Genomic DNA, 14,815 nt, shown 5'->3' with positions numbered 1-14,815 from the left:
ATATATTAATTTTTCTTCACACATGTTATCTCTTAACATTCTAATAAGTAAAATGAGGATTTAGCACTTTTTATCAAATCCCTTCACAGTAAAACAACATTAAATATTCTCCCTATACACTTATATTACAATTTAGGAAAATTTAGTTGTTATATTTTTATTATAATGAAATACATAATAATTCATGGTATGATTCATAGCCGATTTATATACCAAACTATGATTACATTTCCTTTCCTCTATGTCTCCCCACTCTTCGCTCCTGTTTAATTATGGCCTCACTGGAGACTCACCTATCAACCTTTTCCCTAAATGAACCATGAACAAAAGGAACTCTCAAAGGCCTTGTCATATGGTCAAACACTCTATGTGATATAGGGACAAAGTGCTCTTGGGGACAGTTTTTCTACAACATGTCCTCTTCCAACTTCAATCTGAGCCAGTGAATCTGTAAGACTAGTACAATTATCATTTGGGAATTCATGACACCATGATTCTAAGGATTCTATTCTCACTCTGTATTTGATATCTTCCTGCCTAGTTTCCACAGTATTTTCTTTGCTTTTTCCTCTTTGATGTTCCCTTCCTTCCAAAGCATCTTGAGGCAATGTCCTTAGAAAGTTAATGTTTTTGTGATTATACAAATATAAAAACATCTGACATTTATCCTCAGACTTAACTGATGATTTGGGACTCTTTCATCTTTGAGTATTTAAATGGCAAATGGTGTTTAAAAAAAAAAGGCAAAATAGAAAGCAGCAATTATTGTGGGCTCTCCCAGATTATTAGCAACATTTACCTACTTTACCCTTCCACACTCTTCCCCCAATGAGGCACTAGAAAAAGAAATACTCTTCCTGGGATGCCTCCTGATGGGGCTCTGAGCAGGATTCATCATCCATAGATCCTCACAGATGAAGTGGAGATAGAAAGTTCATTTATTGCTTTTCCAGGATATAAGAGCTTTCACCCTTATATTCCACATTATATAGAGACGAGTCCTTTGTTGTTTCCCCACAAGAACCTGTTTCTGTGCTGGAAATGGCAAAGATTATTGAACGTGGTTTTCTTCATTAAAGAGTCTACTTTTTTGGAGAGCTAAATGCAAAAACTGGGAGCTACTAGTGGACATCTAATCTTTTTTTTCCATTATCTCTTCTGATGGGTTTGCAATTTCTTATTTTCCTGTAACCAAATAAATAGATGATAGATAAGATACACAGACACATACACATACACATGTACACGCCAAAAATATCCTTTTGAAATTATTTGAGTGCTTCTTCTCTGGTGTGTGTGTGTAGTAGTAGTACTGGGGAGTAAACCCAGGGACACTCTACCACTGAGCTGCAACCCCAGTCCTTTTTTTTTAATCTTATTTTTTTAAAGTTTGAGACAGTGTCTCATCTTGCTAAATTGCCCAAGCTGCCCTTGAACTTGTAATCCTCCTGCCTCAGCTTCCTGAATAACTGGGATTAGCTGGGATAGCTGTCACGCTTGGCTCGTCTCTTAGCACTTACTGATATGATTTAATCTCCACAAAGAAAGTGAAATCCATTTGGTTCTGCTGATGAAAATGTAAAAATTAGTTTCTGATCTTCATTTGTTTTTATTTTTTGTAATGCAGATAAATGAATTGTATGAATCTACATTGTGCACAACCATAGAAACAAAAAGTTGCACCCCATTTGTGTACAATGAATCAAAATGCAGTCTGTAAAAATAAAAATAAAAAATAATAATAAAATGGAAATATTTCCTTTTAAAAAATGATTAATAGAAAGATAAAAGACCAGAGGGACTAGAGTAGAGAGTTTTCCAAGTCTCTCTGAGGTGGGAAATTTTGATAGAGGGAAAGCAAAGATAAAATCAACAACAAATGACAAGGAAGTTAACTTAATCATTAAAAAAGGAACTGAGAGATCCAAGAGAGGAGGTAAGAGGGACAGAAGCATGGGGAAATGTTACAACATTGGGTAAGAAGAAAAGAATGAGAGCTTAGAAAAAGAAAGTTGCATGCTGTGGCACAGTGTGTGGTTCAGGACAAAGAAAGAAAAAGAGTTATAAAATGTGCAAGTGAGCCATTAATTAAAACTCCTTAATGTTTTTGAAGAGATGAAGGTTTTCAATATCATTTAAAGATGACTATTAACTGCTGACTAGCAAAAGTCAGTGTCCAATTGTATGCAATGCTGATCTCAGCCTAGGTTATACAGAGCTTTTCAATCTATGTGGGTTGTATTAATAAAAAAAAAAAGAAAGCAACTTGCTAAAATGCAGCATGAGTTGACCTACCAAGCTCCACTCCCTGTCAAGTATCCTGCACCTTCTGCATTTCTTTTAGCCCATTTTGGGGGAAATATCCTGAAATAAATATTTACAAGGAGAAATTCTCTGTGGTTAGGGCCAGGATTCCATTTTTGAAGCTCCATCATAGTGGAGGCAAAGTTCTAGACAGTAAAATTATTTCACATCACTTCACATCTCAGTCACTGCCCCTAGCCTTTCTACTATGATATTATATACAGTTGGTTTCCTATAACACACACACACACACACACACACTCACACAATACTATATCCTTTCTTTTGAGATTTAAAAATATCTTGGGAACAAACTGCTCTATCGTTCTGCTTTATTTCTTCTCACACTGTTTTGTAGGTTGTATTTTCCAGCTTTTGAGAATATAGATTATGTCAGCAGAATGAAAGCTTGTTCCTCACGCTAATAATACCAACAAAAAAAAAATTGGCTTCTATTATTAATACTTTCTAAATGGCAACTCTTTTGGTAGATGTTCTAACATATATTTTCTCCCCCTCAATCACTCAGCAATCCTGAAAGATACAATTAGACTCAAACTTGATAATATGTGTATGATACAAACACATTGCACATGCCCAAAGCCCGTGTGATACATTAGAAAGCTCCATTTCATCAGTCCTAATAACGTGTGCTAATTAGCTACATCTACAAGGACCAGTAATCTCTTCCTTGTAATTTCTCACCTCTTTATTATAGTGGAAGATTTATTGTTGGCTTGAGCTTTAAAATCAGTATTGATTTTATTATTGCCTACTTTTTTTCAGAGTATATTTTAACCAATTGTTCTAATTTCTGTCCTAAATCTAATTTCATGACTCTTTGCTCAGAGTTATTTCTGTGTTCTATTATTTTCAAAAATTATTATTTTATTGTACATATTTATGTTACACAATATGATAATTCTGTATATTCATACTATTTCTACAAGCTTGAGATGTCTTTCCTTCTTATCCATTTCTTCTTACCTAGTGATTATCGAAAATTCCCAGAAACAATAGGCTGAATAAGCAGTAAGAATAACAAACTTTATAGTATGTATTTTCCACTACATCTCTTAGCATTTCCTTCTACCTACTAAATAGAAAAATAATTTACGCTCCTTGGGACATATTGTTTTTATCATAAGGATTAGACTAAATAACATTCTGGTCTACCGATAGTCTACTAATTATTATAGATAGCAAAACATACTTTTGAACATGCTGTGCTGTTAAAGTCCTTGACATCACTGTGTAGAGGATATAAAACTTGACTTATAGAGAGGGTCAATTATCTGTTTTAGGGAAAAAAAAAACCAACAAAAACAAACAAACACAAAAAAAGCAGAAGGTTATATCTCAGACCTGGGAACTTTTCTTTCTGTGATCTCTGACTTCTTGCTGACTGGTAGTCTTTTCAATTTAAAATACACACACAAAAGAGGTCTGCTATGCTCTTGGGCACTTCAAAGTCTTTTTAATAAAGAAAGATGAAGCTAAATGGAAGAAATAGGAAGAGGGAGAGAGACAGATTGTGTTCAATATACTCAACACTTCACCATAATTCCTCTTAAAAGAAAGCGAGAAAAGGATCAAAGGACACATCGATAAGACCAAGGCCTTTGCTTTAGAGGTAGTACCCATTCTCCAGTCCCTGAACTTTAAAGGCAGTCTTGTGGATTCACTCAGAAGCATCAAGGGAATTTTTTTCTTTTTAACAAATAACTTCTGGTCAACTTCCATATATTGCTATCAAGAGCATAGAAAACAAAATTGGTCAATGTGTTCAGCTAAGTGTGACAATAAACTCTTTTTGCTATTGATTGACTAATTCTATAACTGGTGGAGGATACTTTCCTCATTTCTTTTCAGTATTTTCTACTAAGATAAATGTTTTAAGTCTTACAGTTTGAGCTTATTTGAGGAATATGGAAAAACTATCAAATAGTTTTACCTATTAGCTATAATTATAGGTTGAATTGTGTCCTCCCAAAATTTGTAGGTTGAAGTCTTATCCTCAGTACCTCAGAATAAGACATTATTTGGAAATAGGGTCATTGTTAAGAAGGGTCATACTGGATTATGCTGGGGTCCTAATGCAATGAGACTTTTATTCTCACAAGAAGAAGAAATTTGGACACAGACATGTGCACAGGAAAACATCATGTGAAGATAAAGACAGAGATTAAAATGAGGCACCATAAGTCAAAGATTGCCATAAAACAACAGAAGCTATGTGAGAGGCAGGAAACACATTCTTCCTCTTAGAACCCAGGAGACCCCAATCCCAGACACCTTTATCTCATATTTCTATACTCCAGAACTATGAGAAAATAAATTTTGTTGTGTAAGTTGCTGGATTCATGGTATCATGTTACAGCCTTAACAAACTAATATGAGGATCTTTTACTTATGTTGTTGGTGAAACTTCCCATCTAAGGAATCTTAATTCTAAACCCATTCTATTGTATTATACCATTCCTACATGCTAACATTTCCATTATTTACAAAGTTGAGACGCCTTACACAACATTTCTATTTAAACTGCTGCATTCTGCAGCCCATTTCCCCCCCCCACTCATGTTTAGGTGTTTATATAAAGATAATTCGACCTCAATGATATTTCATCTTTTCTTCAAACATGTCAGGTTTCTGCCTGCTACTAAGGTTTCCATTAATTTGGTCTCTGTGATAAATATCCTTCTTCATTTGCTTAACTATTATGTAATCTTAAGTTTTCAGCCTTACTGTCACTATATGCATACATATTATTCTTCCAACTAAACATCTGCCAAACACCTGAACAATTCATTTGTATTTTTATCAGTAGACCAATTATTGGTATAATTGTTATAATTATTGGTATGAAAATATCTGGTTTCCTTCAAAGATGTAAGTGGTAAGAAGTTAAAGTGCAAGATAGTGAAGCTGTAATAGTGAAGAATAATCAGACATTCTAAGTATAAATTCAGAGATTTTACTTAATAGCATTGAGTGGGGGAAAAAAAACTGACCTCAAATTTCCTAAAGTTATTCATCTGAAATAGCATATATTTTAGAGGGTTGTTGAAAGAATTAAAGGAGATAATTCATACAAATCATTTGTATTATTACTAGTGACAGATACTGTCAGAATTTTTTTAACCTCAGCACCAGGTACGTGGTAAGCATTTAAATAAATATTTGTCAAATGAGATTTTTCTGGATTAATTACCTCATTTATAGGGAGTAATGATTTTAGACACCAAAATAAACATCAAGTAATCCAATTGCTCATTCAAGCATAGTATTTTGTGGTCATATTATTCATTATGTAATTATGAACTTGTATAACAAATCCAAGAGAAATGTTGGTTTTTAGTGAGGAAGGTCAATTCCAGAAATAAGTTTGATACCACACTGTGCTATTACTGTGTGCATGTGTGCACTTGTGAGCACGTGTGTGTGCGCACACGCTAATCTGGCTCCCACTGGAAACAGATGGTACACTGAAATTGGGAAGTTCAGTGTAAATTTAGTAAGAAGATGATTTATAAAGGTGTGAGCAAGATTTGTGGAAACTAACAGGGAATAATGCAGAACTGGAATCTGCTATGACCTTATTTGAAAAAGCAAAGAAAGGAAACAGACATAAGAATTTGTAGATTGGAGCTGTACAGAAAAGACATCTTGACAGGAACAGTGGGGGAGGAATCAGAATAAAGATTATCCTTAAACTCACTTTCTTCCTGTATTCTGATCTAGTGCCTCACGGTGTCCAAAACTGAAAAGAGGGAGAAGGTCAAGGAAGGTTACTGATGACACAATTCCACACAGGGCTGATAGTAGAGCAGAGAATGATGCAAATTGGATCTGGTGAGGTCAAAGGAAGATTCCTCTCCCATTGTGCATGCATGAAAGGAAAAGAAATAACACAGACTTTGTATCATTAAGTTTTGCTACATCTGAACAATTTCTTACTCCATTCTCTCTTTCAAAAATTTTCTTCTCCACACTTATTCCAATGAGTATGAAGACCTTATGAAATGTTAGATTGAACACAAAATTTTCTGGTGTCCTAATCCTTTACCAATTTCATCAATTCATTTCCTTCCATACCCAGTTTAGGGAAAATCATGTCATTTCAGCCAACACTTTTCACCAACTATCCTTGAGCTTCTTTTTATTTTTATTTTCTTTCTACCATTTCTTTTCTTCCCAACCCACTTATTCTCCCACTTATTCCTCAGTCTCCTGAGCTCTTGGAGAAAATCACACAGCTTTACACATTAATACCAACACAAATTTGTGTTCTCCATGCTCAGGCAGGTGATGCCTTCCTGAATATCTCCTTCATATCTTCAAATCAGAGTTATAAATCAAACTTTCAAACCCCAACATTTAATTTAGCCTAGTATTATGGGCCACCAAGCTAAAAAATGTCCTGCTCACAGTCAAAAATTAGGTGCTTTGAAAAAAATATGTTATAGATTTCTGTTTTCATTTCTGGATTTCCTTAAACTCTGTGAAAAGTGTGATGTTATTTGAAGGCAGATTGTGATATCTAAAAGTATCTCATGTAACCCAGGAGCTACAAAAAGTAGTTAATAATGAGTTATAAGCCTAAGTCATTCTTAGAGAATTAAAGCTCTAAATGCACATGCTAGGAAAAAAACCAGAATGATTTTAAATTACTGTTTTTTTTTTTTTTTTTTTTTTTTGTAAAAGACTAAAGGAGAAAACCATGTGATTGAGGAGCCTGGCACAAGGCCCAAAAATCTATAAGTGATTTTTCAGGCCCAACCACAGGCAATTACAAGACTTTGCTAGGTAGGCCTTGGGAGTAACATGTCTTCGGCATCAGACTTAGTGCATGACAGTGCATTTTGACTCTTTGAAGGAAGTTGCAGGTAAGGACACTGTCAGCATACCTCCCCATGCCCCTCCTAAGCCATGCTTACAGAAATATCTACATTCCTAACCCCAGAGTGTTTGGAGATCTGCTTTTCAGAAAATTTATCTGAGACATTTCTCCACTTTAACTCACAATCTCAGGGGAAAGACTGGTGAATGATACTGGCCAAATTTATATTGTTATATTGAGTAAATGTATGAATATGTAACAATGACTCCCACCATTATATACAACTGTATTGCTCTTATAAAAAAACATGGAAAAAGTAATTCATAATATTTGCACTCCTCAACCTTCTTCTTCTACCCCCAATCTATGAAGCCAGAAAGAAGCAAAAACCTTTTGTTCAGATTTTCTCAGCAGTGAAAGTCATTACCAATCTGTATACATCCATCTGACCCTCCCCAGAGTCATTCCATGGGGGAAAAATTGGAACTTTAGGGAATCATCACTTCTTTTTAACTCTTACTCATGCTGGTGCAGAAAAGGAAGAAAGGCTTGGTTAGTACTATTAGCCTGTTTCATCATCTTAACTGAACACCTTGAAACCTGGCAATGATCAAGTTAATTGATGCAGTAAAAAGCACTTGAAAAACTGATAAAAACTCTCAGCACACTTGGAATAAATGTGAATTTCCTTACTCTAATAGTAATCATCAACAATACTATAGGTAACAACCCTTAATGGTACAAGAATGAAAGCTTTCCTAGAAAGAGTTAGAAAATGAAATGGAGACAAATATTCCCATCTATTCAACATTGCATTGGTCCTAATTAATACAACACAAATAAACAAACATTAACAGGAATCAGATTGAAATGGAATGGAGAATTATCTTTCCTTAGATGACATTATTTTATATGATAAAAATCCAGAATAATTTGCAAAAAATTTATGAGACTAGTGACTTTTCAGTATGCCAAATCAACACACCAAATGCAGTTGGTTTCCTGCTACTTTAGCAATAATAATTTGGAAAATGAAAGTATAATGTAAATTCTACAACACAAAGATACCTAAGGCAGTAAGTTATTTTAATATATTCTAAGACCTGTTTATTGGAAAATCTAAGATACTACAGAGAAATTATGTAACATGTAATTACATAATTAAGGACTAGAAGACTCAATGTTTTTAAGATGTCAATTTTTCCCCAATTAAATTTATAGATTTCCTGAAATTCTACTCAAAAATCACAGTATACTTTTATTTTATTATATTTTTATAAACTGCATTTTAATTCCTATGGTTTTGAAAGACTTGACAATAAGATTCTAAAAGGCATGTGAAAATTCAAAGAAACAAAGGTAATGTAAAGAATTTGTAAAGTAACAAGATGGAGTATACAAAATTAGTAGACTTTAAGACTTAGCATAAAGTACAATAAGAAATACTTATAAATTAGACTTCATCAAAATTAAAAGTAAAATTTTCTGCTTTAAAAGACACCAATAAGAAATTAAAAAGCATGCCACAGGCAGCAAGAAATACTTATGATCTATGAATATGTGTATTTATATTGAATCAAAATAAATAAATGCAATTGTATATAGTTAATAAAAACTTGTATACAGAACGTAGAAAGTACACTAACAACTTGGTAAGACTAAAGAACTAATAACACATGAGGAAACTTTTCATAAAAGCAGTCAGAAAATAGAGATAAACACATGAAAAGATATTTAATATCATTAATCAGCATAGAAATTAAAATAAAGTCACAATGAGGTACTATACTTTATAACCATTAGGTTGATAAAGAACTCGCAATGCTAAGTTTTGGCAAGAATGTAGAACAACAAGAAGTATAATTCTCATGTATTGCTGGTTGAAACACAAAATGGTACAATTGCTCTGGAAATCAGTTTGGAATTTCTTATGCATTAAAACATACATTTACCATACAACTTGGCAATTCCTCTTCTAGATATCTTTTCAGAAGAAATGAAGTAATATATCAATACAAAGCTTTTTACATGGTTATTCCTAGCAGCTTTATTTATTATAGTCCCAAACTGTAAACAACTCAAGATTAATTTATTTCAGTTAAATGAATAATAATCAATGAGTAATAAAGAATTTGTGGTATATTCAAAGAATGGATTATTTCTCATAATAACATGAAATAAATTACTGAAGCATGCAACAATTGGGGAAATATTATAAACACAGAGAAAGAAGACAAACTCCAAAGATTGTCTGCTGATTCCATTCACATGAAACTCTAGAAAACACAAGTCTAATGTATAATAAAATAAAGATGGCCCATGATTGTCTGCATTCATTCCTAGGAAGAGATTGTTGCCTGAGTAGGTTAATAAAAAATTTTTTTAGGGTATGTAAATATTCTTTATTGGCCATGATGGTAATTCTCAAGTATATAAATTTATCAAAACATGAATGCTTTTCAAAATAGTTATATTTTAGTGTATACAAATGTCTCAATAAAATCGATTTTAAAATTTAAAATATATTAATTTTATTAATGGAAACAGAAAGTCACTCATGGTTTAGAAAGTCCCCAAAATTATTTACACTAAACTACTAGAAGATAAAGTTGAAGATTTGTGAGAATAACACACACTACTGGATTCTAGGATGGCCTTAACAGCATATCAGATACTTCATTTATTTCATATAATTTTTTAATTTAAATAAAGCAAACACACAAACATGTTTCAATATTTACTTTCATGTGGAAAAGTTGTTTAAAAGTGAAAAAATTCAGTCTTAAAAGAAAAAACAATTTGAATAGTTTACATCATTAAACATTTAACTCTCATTGTAAATTTCTACAGTTTCAAGCCCAAAACTGAAGCTTCAAAGACATTAGGAGACCCATAAGGAAGGACTGATAAATAATGTAGGAGAAAAAGTGAATCATGTAAAATACAAAAGGATTGGGTGACAAAGTCAGATTGAAGCACACATAACACATCCAGAAGGACAATCAGAAGAGCTGAATCCACCCTAAATTAAAAAGATCCATACCTGGCACAGAGGCTCTTAGAGTTCTTATTTTTTCTACCCTAGAACACTTCTACATTTTACATAAAAATGATTTTTTTCATCATTTTTAAATAATGTGATTAAGTAGTTTTAACATTCAAACTTGACTTTAGGACTTTTCTCACAAAAATATCAACTACCATTTTTTTTTCTTCCTTTTTTAACCTCTGAGAAAATACAGTTCACATTATCTGTCTTTCTTATTTCTTCTTGCATGCTATGCAGGCATCCATGTTGTTTCTGAGCATATCTGAATTGTCCAGCTCATAAGAAAAGACAAATGAAAATCCACTTTGTCCCATAGAACTTATCACAGGAAAGTTACCCCAAAGAGACTTGGATATTTTTCTTAGAAACTGAAGATAACCCTAATTAGCTCTTAACTATGCAATATCATATTCACATATTTCCACTACTGGGAATTTGTAGAGAGCTCTCTGGATTTGTGGCCAACAAATTTAGCACCTTACCTGTCATGATATTGTATTTGTCAGCACCACTTCTTCGCTTTCAGTGATGGGTTCAAACAGATGACCTCCTGATTTCTACCTACCAAGGGTGAATTAAAAATCTTGAAATAATTTATTCATAGTAGGTATTTGCTTTATAGTTATATACTTCTCAAACTTGAAATTTTTTTATTCACATTAAAATTTGTAATCCAAGCATTGCATATTGGCAAAATAATCTGTTAGTATGATTCTGTAGTTCTTAAAAATTCCTTCCCAAGAAGAGCTTAGAACAAAATTGTACCCTTCCTTTTGATAAAGGGTCCAGCACATTCATATTTTAAAGCATAATGTGCACTTTTTGTCTGTGCATTTCCAAACTCCATCAACTTTTAGAATGATTCTCTTCTTTAATTCTACAATATTTTATGTAGATTGTCAAAGAAAGATTTTTCTAATTGCATTTCAATTTTTAAATTAACTGTTTCATTTAATTTATCAGAGAAAATATTTACTCATAGAGACATAATAACTCACTCCTCAGAAACTGTGGGAATATTTTCAAAAGTTTATACGTTTTAAAACAATTTCAATTTTTCATTTAGACAATTACTACAGAACACTTGACATAAATGGTTCAGAAGTTTAGCTGAAACTGACCTTACAGAAACAGGAAACACTTTGTGGTGTAATCTTCTGTGATTCCAAATGTTCAAAGTTGATGCCTCAATCTTTATTTATATATTTTGATATAACATATTTTATAACTATTATTTAAAAGTGTGCAAAATGTTAAAGGATAATGAGCATCATCTGTTATACAATAGCAGTTCTAAAACAAAACACAATGTTAATGCTATACTAGATTTCTTTCCATATATTTTGTATGCACAATATAGTGGAGGTTTTTTACTATATATTCTATTTTGTACCTTTTTCATGTTGTAGTATAAGTATGTGTCCTTTGCATTAATGAAGTCATAAACATGTTCAAATTATCTTTTTAATTATTTTAGAACAGTGTTAGATTTGCAGTTATAAAGTAGTACAGAGAATACCTATGTAACTCACACATTTCCCCTGGCATTAACATCTTACTTTATTATGGTACATTTGTTACAATTAATAGAACAATATTGGTACTTCCTTAGGATGCTCTCATGACAATTTCTCAAATTTTCTTGTTTTTGATGACCTGGATAATATAAGGAATACTGGCTAGTCATTTCATAAATGTCCCTGAATTGAAATCTGTTGTTTTGCTTACTAAATACAATTTGGGGAGGGAGATCACAGAAGTAAGAAGACATTCTGTCATTCTATGAACATGATTTATTGCTGTTGGTGTTAACCTTGATCACCTGACCAAGGCAGTGTTGGTCATGCTTTTCCACTGCATAGTTACTTCTGCTCCCCCCATATCCAAACTGTTCTTTTTGGAAGAAAGTCACTGTACACATCCAACAACTAAGATGTCGAGAGTTGTATTACATCTCCTTGGGGAAGACACGTTTATATAATTTGCTTAAAATGCTTTTGCAAGAGAGCTTTGTCTATTCTTCTGCAGTGCATTATGTTTAGTCATTTATTTATATAATTTATTTATTGATATTTATTTTACATTTTGAGTTTTGGTCCAAGGCTACTTCATTTATTGTTCAAATTTTCTAGTTTGGGCACTGGGAAATTTTTCAGTGTGTTTTATGTCCCATTGCTATACATTCATCTTCAAGTTGTCTTTACTTTTAAGTTCTTTCTGTCCTATAAGGTCCTCCAAGCCTCATCTTGTAAATATCCTGTCTCAGTTCTAAAATCATCCCTGGCTCCTGTTTCCCAATTCTGCTGATAAACAGAGATCTAATAAAGATGCGTTCATTTGGATTGCTTGACCCCTTTCACTTCAAATAACTATCTTCCAGAGTGGTTTTCCCATTTTGTATTCAGTTTTTTTGATTTTAGCCACTCTGATATGAGAGCAACAATATTTCTTTGCTTCAATTTCCAAGTTCCTAATAGAAAATGATATTGAACATCTTTTTACATATTTATTCACCTATCTTTTTGGTATCATGACTATTCACCTATTTGCCTATTTTTAAAAATTGAGTTATTTGTTTACCTATTATTGAAGTGATTTTTGTTAAGTTTCAAAATAAAAAAAGTTTTGAATTTAAGTCTCTAAATGTGTTTGCAGATATGTCCTCCAGTTTGTGACTTTCCTTTTTAATCTCTGAGTAGTGTCTCTTGAAACAGAGGTAGAAATTTTTACATTATATAAAGTGCAACATAAATTTAATTGTTCATGCTTCTTTTTGTTGTAGTTTCTAAACCCTCATAAACAAACCGAAGGTCACTCAGATTTTCTGCTGTTTTCTTCTAGCAGTTTAATAGATGCACACTTTATAATTAGACCTATGATTCATTCTGAGTTAGTTTTCAAGAGGTCTGTGATATAGTTCATTTTGTTTTGCATGTAAGTGTCTAATTGTTCCAGCACCATTTGTTGAAACTATTAACTTCCTGCAATGAATTGTCTGTTTCTTTGTCAAAGATCCTTTCCAGATATTTATATGTGTTCATTTGCAAGCTCTTTTTATTTCCCATTGATTTGTAGACTGTTCCTTATCAATATCAGGTTGTCTGGATCACTGTGACTTTATAGCAAGTCTTGAAATTGGATATTATGGTTTCCAATTTTGTATTTAAAATCTCTATGCAAATTTTAAGTTAAGCTTTTGACTAATTACAGAATATTTTGATGGGACTTTGGGATTTTGTTGAGTCTATAAATCAAATTCAACAGAACCATCAATCCATAAACATGGTCTATTTTTTACATTCATTTAGATTTTCTTTGATTTTTTCTGTCAGAATTTTTAAATTTTACACAAATAGATTATGGACTTTTTTTAGATTTACACTAAAGAATTATGGAGTTATTATAAATGATATCTTAAATTTTAAATATCAATTTTTCATTGCTGAACAATTATCTGGAGTAATTGACTTCTAAATACTGACCTTTATTCTGCTACCTTACTATACTTAATTATTAGTTCCAGGAATATTTTGTCAATAATTTGGAATTTTCTAAGAGATAATTATGTCATGTGCAAATGAAGACAGTTTTATTACTTTTTCTAAAGTGCATACATATTGTTTTCTTCTTTGATTATTCTAAAAATGATTGCAAATTTTATTTTGAATAGGGCAGCTGAGAAACTATATCCTTGTTTGCTTTCCAATATGGGGAGAAAATATATAGTTTCTCACCTTTAAATATAGTGTTAGCTATACATTTTCTTGTAGGTATTCTTTCTAAATTGAAGTTACCCTTTACTCTTGGTTTGTTATAGTTTTCATTGTAAACTAATGACGAGATGTTAGCAGATTTTTTTTTTAACCTCTGTTGATAAGATTATGTTTCTTCTCTAAACTCTTGATTTGGTTGGTGTACAATTCTTCTTATATATTATTGGGCCATATTTGCTAACAGTACCATTGGGGATTTTCATATCTATGTACACAAAAGATATCTGTGTTACTTTTCCTTTCTTGTAATAGTTTTACCTGGTTTTAAGGGTATTTAATGATGGTAGGGTAATATTGACTTAAACAAATGAGTTAGAAAGTATTTTCTATGCTCTTACTATATAGAAGAGACTGTACACAGTGGACATCACTTCTCCCCTAAACGTTTGGAAAAACCCAACAGGGAACAATCTAGGTCTGTTGCACAGTCCTTTGTAAGGTTGAGGACTGATTCTTTAGTAGAGACATGGATATCTATGATAAAAGCTTCTCCTATGTGAGTTTTGTTGGTCTGGGACTTCTGAGGAATTGGCACTACATGTTTAGTTTACTACATTAATAGACCTCATGTATTTTGACATTCTCTTGTGAGGTACATATTTGTTAAGATTGTATGAATTCTTGGATAAGGGATCACTGTGCCATTATTTATATTTATCCTTCATGATTCTCCTTTTTCTGATATGTGCTTTGTCTGATATTAATATAGATTCTCTAGTTTTCTTTGAATTGTGTTAACAGAGTAGGCCTTTATTCACCCCTTTAATTATAACTTAGCTAAATGCATACATATATACGCACATAATGCACATACTTAAAGGGTCTTATTTATTTACCCACCACCCA

This window comes from Sciurus carolinensis, chromosome 5 (genome assembly GCF_902686445.1).
Source record: "Sciurus carolinensis chromosome 5, mSciCar1.2, whole genome shotgun sequence".
Lineage (NCBI taxonomy): Eukaryota > Metazoa > Chordata > Mammalia > Rodentia > Sciuridae > Sciurus > Sciurus carolinensis.
This window is presented reverse-complemented; position numbering follows the sequence as displayed.